At 55.3% G+C, this 6,570-nt stretch overlaps 1 pseudogene; it reads right to left on the bottom strand.

The window, feature by feature from the left end:
• Nucleotides 1–213: 213 nt before the first annotated feature.
• On the bottom strand, nucleotides 214–6,535 carry LOC137215566 (beclin-1 pseudogene; annotated as a pseudogene).
• Between the last annotated feature and the right edge of the window lie 35 nt (nucleotides 6,536–6,570).

Raw genomic sequence — 6,570 nt, forward strand, 5'->3', positions numbered from 1 at the left:
AAAGCAAACTTAAGTTAGTCATTTTGAAGGGAAGGAGGAAAAGGAAGTCATGGGGTTCAGAGTCAAAACTATGAAAAGGGCTGGTCCCTATACAGGGGCTGCTGTCGCTCTGGAAACTATCTATCAAAGGATATTTTAAAATAAAGTGGCTTCTCTGCATTTTGTCTTTTTTGGGATTGTAAACACGTGCTGTTTGATATCACCTGAATCTCATTTAAAACTTTTTTTTTTTTTTGCAAACAAAACAAAAAATGTAAGTCTTTTAGGCAAGTATCTTCCTAAGGAAAAAAAGGAGTTCATTTATTATAAGACTGTGAGGATACCCAAGCACGGCCCCACTTAAGATTCAACAGCATGAACTTGAGACCTTTTGTCCGCTGTTCCGCAGAGCTGAACTGGGTTTCAGTAGAACAGGAGCCACCGCTGCCTCCTGCGTCTTCCTTCTTGCCTTTCTCCACATCCACCCTGTAAGGAAGACATAAATGGATGTCTCATCTTTTTCAGCCCCTTCTCTGAACGGCTGTGCACAGCCCAGGAAAGCCCCACTGCATAGTCAAAGAAAAAAGGAGCCCCCAGACCAGTACAACAGCGGCTCCTCAGACATGTCTGAGACTCCAGACTCCACTGGAAATACGCAGAAACCTCTAAAGCTTCAAACCCGTCTACCGGCCAGGGCACGGGTAGCAACGCCATCCGGCCCCCAGCAGCATTCACCTTGCTCCACTCCCCAGGAATAGAACGCACCTGGTTTTCTACATCCTTCCAGCTGTTGTCGTTTAAATTCACCGTATTCCCTCTGATACTGAGCTGCCTCTGGATCCAGTCTCAGCCTCAACCTGGACATCCTTAAGATTTTCTGTCACCGTCTCACGGTTCTTTTCTTCCAGCTCGTGGTCAGCCTCTCCTCCCCCAGTGCCAGCTCCTTTAGTCCCTCTGTAGCTGTTCAGTGTCACCCTCCTTCATTGGCTCTGAGATCTCCAAACATCGTTTGCAGCTCTGACACTCATCTTCAGTGACGCTGAGCTGAGGGTCCAGCTGGCCTAAAAGAGTCTATGCCTCCCTCACCCAGCGGTGAGCCACGCCTGTCTGGCCCGACAGGATGTCAGAAAGGCCTCCAGTGACTTTCACGCTTCAGCTAACGTTCTCCCCGGGGCTGCGTCATCAGAGTGAAGCTGTCGGCGCTTTCTGCAGACGTCATCCAGGCTGGGGGGATGAGTGTGTGAGAGACACCGTCTTGATGGCGTTGGATAAGGCTCCTTTCCTAAGTTAGCCCCTTCCTCCTGCATCGCTCCTGGTTTCACCTGGGCTCAGGGTAGTAATGGAGCTGTGGGCTCCTGGATGGTGACACGGTCCAGTTTCGGGGGCTAGCTGCAGTGTTGGCAACACGAAGCTGACCTGCATGGTGCCGCTGGGCATCTCCAACCCCTCCATCCCTCGGCACCTGGAGCCGCCACCCTGGTCCAGTCTACAGCCGGGCACTGTGGCTTCCCGTGGGCCCCGGAGCAAGGCCTCCTGAACTACCGTCACCCCGTCTTCAGCTACTTCCTAGTCTGCAGCTAACAGTGACTCATTTTTACTGAGCATTTATTATGCACCTGTTAGTGTTCTAAGTGCTTTACAATATTGACCCCTTCACTCAACCACTTAACCAACATCCCCCAGCACCGGAGGCTGGGGACGCTGGGCTCCAAGTGGACACAGCTGTGACCACTGCAGTCACAGACACCCCCGTCCCCATGCGGACCAGGGTCCGGTGGGGAAGACAACCCTGGGAATGCCCACATGGAGTGTACACGCTCTTACAGACATGGGCAGGGAGCCTCAGACAGGCCTCGGCGTCCTAAGAGAACTCACCCTGACCCCAGCCCCTGCAGCTGCTGCACCTCTGCCCGATATGCTTGAAAGAGCTGGCTGCTCTGATGCCACCTTAACCCCTCCCCCTGCCCGCCTGCCTCACCGGTACCCCTGTTCCATCCCCCTTGCTGAGGGATACAGGCGGGAACACCCCAGGGCTCAGGCCTGGGCCTCTTCTCTTTCCTGATCTCATCCTCCTTCCACATGACCTCATCCATGGCTTCAAATACCTCTATACACACATGGCTCCAAAACGTGTATCTCCTGCCCTGACGTCTCCCCTGAGCTCCAAACTCACATGCTCCACACGGCAGGCCTCTCCAAAGGGCAAAACAGAATTTTCTACTTATGCACCCACGTGAACCTGCCCTGCCCTCCAGGACAATGGAAGGCATCCACCCAGGTGCTCAGGCCCAAAGCCAATGAGGTATTCTTGTCTTCCAATCAGACCAAGTATAACGAAGTCTTTAAATATAGACACATAGTTTTTAAAGAAGAGAGGGTGGGAGGGAGAGTCAGTCCATATCAGAGCTAAATGCAGTCTTCCCCCCGACCCCTCGCCGTGAGACACCCCCAGGCTGGGCTCCTGTGACCTTCCCTTAGACTCTGCGGCCCCTCACCCACACGCGTGGCTCCCACACAACACACGGGGAGCAGCCTCTCTGCCTCCCGGGCTGCAGGTACGGGGCTGCTGTTTGACCTCCTCCATCATGGAAACAGCCCTCTGCCTCTCTGAAGACACACCTCTCTGGCAGTGGGACTCTCTCCACCCCCGTGAGAACTTGTTCCCACCCTGATGGGAGGCCCCCTCCCCAGAGTCAGTGATCCCCCCATCCCCGGGGTCACAGTTGACCCAGGTGTCGTGGGAGACCGGAGCGGGCTGTGTGAAAGGAGAGAGCTGAACCAGGCTGAGCAGGACAACGGGAAGGGCTGGTTCGGGACAGGCTGAGACTCCAAAGGCCCCATCTGGCTGGGAGGACAGCAGCTCCTGGCTGAGACCCACACAGCTCAGGAATGTGGCCACACCAGGCCACGGGCCAGGCAGAGGGCCCAGCTGAAGACGCCTGGAAATCCTCACTAGCACTGCTGCTCAGGTGGAAGAGGGAGTTCCCAAAGCAATCTGGGGTTGAAGGAGGCTGGGTAGACGTCGGGCCGGTGAAATGCCTCTCCCTGAGCTTGAGCTCTACCCTCAGTGTCTGCAACTCCACCGTGGACAGGGTGCTGATGGCCAAGGCACCGTCACAGAGAAGGGAGTAAGCCAGCTGGGTCACACAGGTGCCTGTGACTGGTGTGTGGCAGGTAACTTCAGGAAGGTAAGGTGGATTCTGTGGGACAGTCATGTAACCAGTGGCAGGTGTATGTGACACAGGCAGGCACACCTGCACAGCACAGGTAGAGAGTGTGCACTGGCATGGGATGATGGGAGTGACAGGTGAGCAGCTAGGGACAGACAAGTGAATATGTGACAGGCACACAAACACCACTGCTGAGTGCTTCCCACCCAAGTGCCAGATGTTTCAGGGCCATAGTCCCCCCAGCCCAGGGAGACCTGAGGGCCCTGATGTCCTTGGAGAGCCTCCCAGGCCCCCTCTGCCCTCCAGGGTGAGCCTCCCTGCAGGACAGGAAAGGGCCCACCTGTGACACAAACGCCCGGACTTAGGGAGGGCAGCCCAGCAGTGTCCTCAGGGCCAGAGCAGGAAGATAGGAGCGGGGAGGCACCCTCCACTCCAGCTGTGTTGCCCCGGTTCTCCAGGCTCCTAGACACTTCCTGGGCTCTGTCACCAGGAACCAGGGGCCTGGTGAGACTAGTCTGCTACCCCAGGAGGCAGTGCCACACAGAATTCCTCCTGGGATGGCTGAAGAAGAGCCTCCCTGTCTCCTGGGAGACAGGTCTGGGTTGGGAAGACCCCCCAAGCCAGGCCTGCCCCCAGCAGTCACTGAGTCCCCAGAGCACGTGCACACACACCCCTCTCCCAGCCAGGTACCCCCCACACCCACTCCGGGTACATGCAGATCCCATATGCCCACACACCATGCGGGGGCAGGGCCTCCAGAACTGCTGGGTGGAAGGTCACCAGCGACCTGGGCGCCGCCCCCATCCCCAGATCTGTCCTCAGACCCCAACCCAAGGCCCTCCTGGAGCCCCCGCAGGCTGAGCCTACGCTTAGCCCTTCACCCTCCTCCCAGGGGGCATCTGCTAACTAGAAGACCAGCCTCAGGGATGGGAGTGAAGCTGGGAGGAGATGGTGGAGAGCACAGCCCCACACATCGCAGCACTCAACCGCTGACGGCTCCCAGGATTGGCCCGCCTTGCTCTCCAGGCATCTGTGGTGTGGACTCCTATGCCCAGCACCTCCCATAAATCACGGCCCCAACTGCCCATCCCCTTCTAGCCCCTCCACAGCAAGCTCACAGAGGCACTCAAGGGTATCTTCAGTTCAGCAAGCTCCCATCTGTGTGTCCTGGCCAAAGAGGGGTAGGAAGCACGGACCAGGAGGGGTCAGTAGCATCTCCTCCTACCCTGTGACCATGCAGGCACCCCATGTTCAAGACCCATCTCCAAGAGCCCACTGTCCCAGCCTAACGTCACACACGTGCACACACACCACAGCCTTTGTCACTTACAAGAGGCGAACCTTTCCTGTTTGTGGGCCAGGCCATCCAAATATTTCCAAATCACCTGGCCCTGGGGGCCCCCTGCCTTGCGGGAAAAGGACCCTAGGTTCTGTTGGCCTCACTCAGTTATCTTTCTCTCTCTCCCTCTTGTTCATTCCACCTCTCAATTTCTTTCTCAATCTTTCTCTCCACCATTCTCTCAGTCTCTCAGCCTCTCTCTCAATCTCTCTCTTACAATGTCTCTCTCACCATCTCTCCCTCTCCCAGTCTCTCCTGATCAATCCACCACCATCTCTGTCAAACGTTCATTCTTTCACACGCAATGTCTTTCTCAAAATTTCTCGTTACCCCTCACAATATCTAGCTCTCTCAATGTCTCACAATCTCATGCCCCTTCTCATCTCCCTCCCAATCTCCATCTCTCCTCTCCCTCCCTTTCTCCCTCTTTCTCACCCATCTCAAACAACCTCCCTCTCTCTCTCATACACACGAGCACGCGCGGCAGGGAACCCAATACTCAAGGGTATCCACAAAGGCACACCTGTGTGTGTACTACCTGGGGCACACACTTGATGTGCAGCACGTATAGTTTTTGTGTAAACCCATTCTTGGGCCTCTATCCCACCTGTGGCTCCTTCATTGGGCAACTGAGGCTGTACTTGGACTTGCAAACCAGTGAAGGAGAGGGGTCCTAAGTTGAGACTCTAAAGGCCAGGGCAGGGTCTGCCTCAGGTTACAGTACCAACCATAGGCCAGGCACTGTGGAGACAAGAGTGAACAACCCAGACAGACCCTGGCCTGGAGTGCCCACCCTCTAGTGAGGAGATGGACATGAAGAGAACTCTTCTTCTCTCAGTACATGAAAGTACAGCAGTTAACAAAAGCCCAGTTAGAGGTGTCAGCAGGTGTCAACATCAGGGGAGACATCCTAGGGGCAGGTGGGTTTGGCACCCAGCAGTGGAGGCTCATGGGTAATCTACCTGGCTTGAGGTCTGGCTCTCACACTGCTTCCTCAGTCTCAACAACCATCATGTCAGCATAATTCCTGACAATGGACTGGAAGATGCTGCTTTCGGAAAAGAGCTTACAGATCGGGGCCCCCAATTCTGGGTGTTCGGTGACGTGTAATAACGAGAAGCCTGGCTTATTCGTGTCGCTGAGATCGGAAGGATCTGACCAGGAATTAAAGCATCGGGCAGGGGGTGGGTCCAGGCAGAGCGAACTGCATGTGCAAAGGCTCTGGGGTTACAGGGATGGTGGCAGTCACCAGCCCTGGGAGAAGGCAAAAGAGGGTCATGGAGCCCAAAGAGAAAGGGCAAAGTGTGGCCAGAGATAAAGCCACTGCCCCCCAGGGTCATGCATTCCCTTGGCTCTGACTTTTGATAAAGTTTGGCACATGAGTTCAAAGGAGGCTCCATGCTGTGATGACTCAGTCCAGCTGGATGGGGGAGCATGGTAACCAGGATGGAGCAGGTGTGGAGAGAGATGGTGGTCCCCATGGCAGGAAGATCAGGGACCACCTCCACAGCAGACACAAAGAAAGAGAAAAGAGTAGAGCTGAATTTGCAACAAGGAGAAACGGAGGCCAAAGCAGGCTTCGACCTTGGAAGCAATCAGAAGAAAGCTTTGCAATAATTGGCTAGAAAGCAAAGCAGCCCAGCTCAAGAGGAAGAGAAAGCCAGAAAGAACCTCCCATTCCTGGAATATACTGTCTCCTGCCCCACTGGGATCACCTCCTCCAAGAAGCCACCTTGATCCTGTTCAGTCCCTTCCTCAGGAGACACACGCTTCCCGTATCTCAGGGCAACCTCTGCGTTAAAATATTTGGTCAACGATCGCCAAACTCACCATGTACTTCCTTCCTCAGCCCACTAGAGGGCGCCCGGGCTCCAGGCCTTAGCCCAGCTGGAACCCGCCGGCTGCCACTTCCCCTCCTACGCTTCCCAATAAGCAGTCCTGACATCGTTCTGGTTCCTACGGCCTGGCTCCCCCAGATGAAGGATCTTACGTTTAACAGTGGGGAGAACGGAGAGCAAGAGCAGTAGCCGAGGTGGTTCAGTTCTCATAGGAAACACATATTTTAGGATTTTAGAGGAATTT

This window comes from Pseudorca crassidens, chromosome 20 (assembly GCF_039906515.1).
Source record: "Pseudorca crassidens isolate mPseCra1 chromosome 20, mPseCra1.hap1, whole genome shotgun sequence".
Classification (NCBI taxonomy): Eukaryota; Metazoa; Chordata; class Mammalia; order Artiodactyla; family Delphinidae; genus Pseudorca; species Pseudorca crassidens.